This window comes from Choristoneura fumiferana, chromosome 14, assembly GCF_025370935.1.
Source record: "Choristoneura fumiferana chromosome 14, NRCan_CFum_1, whole genome shotgun sequence".
NCBI lineage: Eukaryota > Metazoa > Arthropoda > Insecta > Lepidoptera > Tortricidae > Choristoneura > Choristoneura fumiferana.
Window position 1 is genome coordinate 3,444,117 of NC_133485.1, and position 3,770 is coordinate 3,447,886.

Here is a 3,770-nt window from a genome sequence, read left to right on the forward strand (position 1 = left end):
ATAACTTTGTTAATCCGTCTGTCCATCTGTGAAGACCGTTTTCTCAGGAGTGTTTGGAGTTCATCAAGCTAAAATTAATATCGTCGCTCGGAGGTAAAGATACTAAAGCGACATTTGACCAACTTTACAGAGAGAGCGATTTAAAGTTTTTTTTGACGAAAAAAATTCATAACTCTTTTCTTTGTGAACACATTCTAGAATTTCTAAGACTGTATGAAAGTCAATTCAGCATACTATGAACTGAAATGTATAATTTTGACCTAAGTACAATAGTTCAGGAGATAGGTGGCGCTTTAGTCATTCGTCTCCAACTTTTTGAGACAACGCAATAAGTAAAAAGACTAAACGTAAGAATTGGTTATGTATATAATTTCAGATGACTAACGGGATATTTATTCTAGTTTTTTTATCTTCAATTTACTTAATGGCGTTAATCAATTCTTATCAAACTGTGCTTAATGCTTATTCACCAATAATCAAACTATTTTACAACTGCATAATGCTTAAGCACCATTAAATGATAATCATAAAACATTACAAATACTTAATAGACTTGCAAGTTAAATGTTTTAATATACAACATACTAATTTTAGATTACTTTAACGAATGATCACTAATGGACCGTCTGCAGGGCTACTACGAAACTCGAACTCGAAGTTCGTATCGTACTGTCCCTCTCGCTCTCGTATTAAATAGTATAAGTGTCAGAGGGACCGCACGATACGAACTCCGAGTTTCGAGTTTCGTAGTTAGCCCTGCAGACTTTAATCAATATTACTAAATTCAAAGGAAAAACAGGAAATTGTAGAAACTTTTAAGTTTTATTTGACATTGGTTCTTGTTATCGTGTTATCTGCCTATCGTCAACTATTGGGGGATAAAGCTGTTCGCGTCCGTGGGCTTTAGCTCTAGTTACCCACACGTGTCCCCTAGGTAGCGCCAAATGAACAACCTCATTCTGGTGGTAGGCTTCGGCCGCGGTTTGTCACCACCCACCTAACTAAGTTATGCTGCCAAACGCTGCGTGCAAACCGGTTTCGGTGCCGTCAGTTTGCTGCACCGGGTGCCTGTTCGTGGAGGGTAGCAGAATCCAAAGCACGGTGCTCCGCTGGCCGACCGCAGTTAGTAGGGGGCCCAAGTAGAGGTTCGCCAACTTTGAAAGGCTGCCCCGTTAACTTGCGAAAAATCCCGAAGATGTGCTGTAGTGCCGGTTGGCGACCGAGGAGGGGACCCGAAAGCCGACTTTGGGGGGTTCGGGCGTCCCCGCAGTCACCAGACCAAGCTCCTTGTGTTGTGGCTCATTTTCGTGTGCTGCTGGATGAGCAGCACTGTGTCTGTTCAACTGCCGTCTTTTCTAACCTGTTCACTTTTGTCTTTCTCATCTCCTTCTTTTCTTCAGGTGAAATTACTGGCATGTGAGGTATCCCATCTTAGGCCTCTAGGTTGGCAACGCGTCTGCAATACCCCTGGTGTTGCAGATGTATATGGGCGGTGGTGATCTCTTGCCCACCGACTACCCACACTACCCAGGGTACAGCCTGGAGCATACTTTTAAGCCACGTGCTGGGGTCTGCTTGTACGTTCGTGATGACATCTGTACTCAGCGTCTCCGCAACCTTGAGGATCCTAGCTTTTCCATTTTTTGGCTACTGATGGACACTGGTGTTGAACAAACGGTTTACGCTCTGATCTATCGGTCGCACAGCGGTGACTTGGAGACGACCAGGGTCTTTGATCACTTCAGTGTTACGGCACGGTTTGTGGTTCAGCAACGGTATCCGCTTGCGTAGTTGGTTTTCTTGGGGGACTTTGGACCATGCAAGAAGAGCTAGATCTCGCCCAGCTGGTTAAGCAACCGACTCGCATACCGGATGTTGCCTTGCACACACGCCTAAGTGCTTGACCTACTGCTGACGACTGATCCAGACAGGTACAATGTGTCGGTGTCTTCCCCTTTGGGTATTTCTGACCATTGTTTGGTGAAATTTGTGTCGCAGTACTCTCCTACCGATTGCTTAATCGGTACTCGGCGAGTATGGCGATACAAGTAAGCAGATTGGGATGAGATGCGTCATTTCTTTGCTTCCTATCCATGGCAGAAAACTTACTTTCCCAGTAACGATTCGTCGAGCTGCGCAGAAGCTGTTACCGATGTGTTGCGTCAGAGTATGGAATATTTCATTCCTTTCTCTGACGTATCCACTGGTGGCAAATCTCGCCCATGGTTTAACGCTGAGTGCGCTCAAGCTGAAGCTATTAAGCACTCTATTTGCTTACTTACTGTGGGCTGATGCTCGATGTCGCAATGCTCCGGACCGGATGTACACGTTAAGAAACAGCTCTTTAACAAAGCTGCCATGTCCTGCAAAAAGGCCAAATTTGCTTCCTACCCCTCTGAGAGTAAAGAAAAAGAAAAGAAAGAAAGAAAATACATTCCTTAAGCGTTTTCGTCCTTAGCCAAATCGGTGGAGTACAATTTCTGTCGTCCGTCACTGCCACCACTGCTGAAGTCGGATAAGTCGCTAGCTCACACTGCAGCGGAGAAGGCAAACCTGTTTGCGGAAAATTTGCGTCTTGATGATGGTAGTGTAGCGCCTCCCTCCATTTCTCACTGTGGTACGTTTTAAGCAGGAGGTCAAAATACACAAATGGAGGTTTTAGAACGCTGCGTTCTCTGGACGTAAATAAAACTAGGAATAAACTATACCTGGAATTGTTTTAAACACCGGTCCCGGTATCGTGCATGATTGCTAATGTGCAGCCAGTATCTACCCAAAAAAGGGCAGTCGTGCCGACCCGTCGAACTATCGGCCTATCGCAATCACCTCCATACTATGTAAGGTAATGGAGCGTGTATTGAATGCTAAGTTCCTGGTAGGTATATCTAGAAGGTAACGATCTCCTCAGTGACCGCCAATACGGGTTCCACCGAAAACGGTCCACTGGGACCTTCTGGTATATGCTACTCACATTTGTGTGAACCTGTTGAGAAGCATGGTGAAGCTCTTGCTGTGTCTCTATTCCAAGGCATTCGATAGGGTCTGGCACAGAGGCCTTCTTAGCAGGATTCCTCCTGTCCTATTCTCATGGATCTCTGATTTCCAGCGGAACCGATCTAAACGAGTTGTCATCTCATGGCAATCAATGCCCCGGCATGCCCTGCCTCAGGGATTGGTCCTATCTGCAACTCTTTTATTGCTGCACATCAACGATTTGCTCATACCCGATGTGTTTGGTACGCAGATGACGCAAAATTGCAGAGAGGTACCTACTAACGCCGGGCCCGGGCCAGCGGTGATAAGATCGGGCACTCAGGGAGGTTATGGTACAGCGGACGAATTCGACCTCGGAGGCCATGTCCGACTGGGGCTCGGCCAACTTGGTCCAGTTCAGTGCTGCCAAGACACAGGCGTATCTGTTTACCGCTAAGCGGAGACCGTTCACTTTGGCTCCTACTGTCCAGAGGAGGGTATCCTTACCACCTAAAGTCCACCTTGAGGTTCTTGGGTTAGACCTTCAATCTAGTCTCAACTTCGGTGCGGCTATTGAGTCCAGAGCGAAAAAGCAGTCATATATTTACCATCGAAGTTAATGCGTCGCACTACGTTAAGCTTTGGCCAGTTATACATTTGATTTTTTCACTTTCCGGATTCAAATTTTTAAAAAAGAGACATGTTTATCTGATTCCATTTGGATCTGAAATTCAAGTATTTTAATTATTCAAAGTTGCCATTCAATAACATAATTTGAGCCTTTTATATAGTAAAGC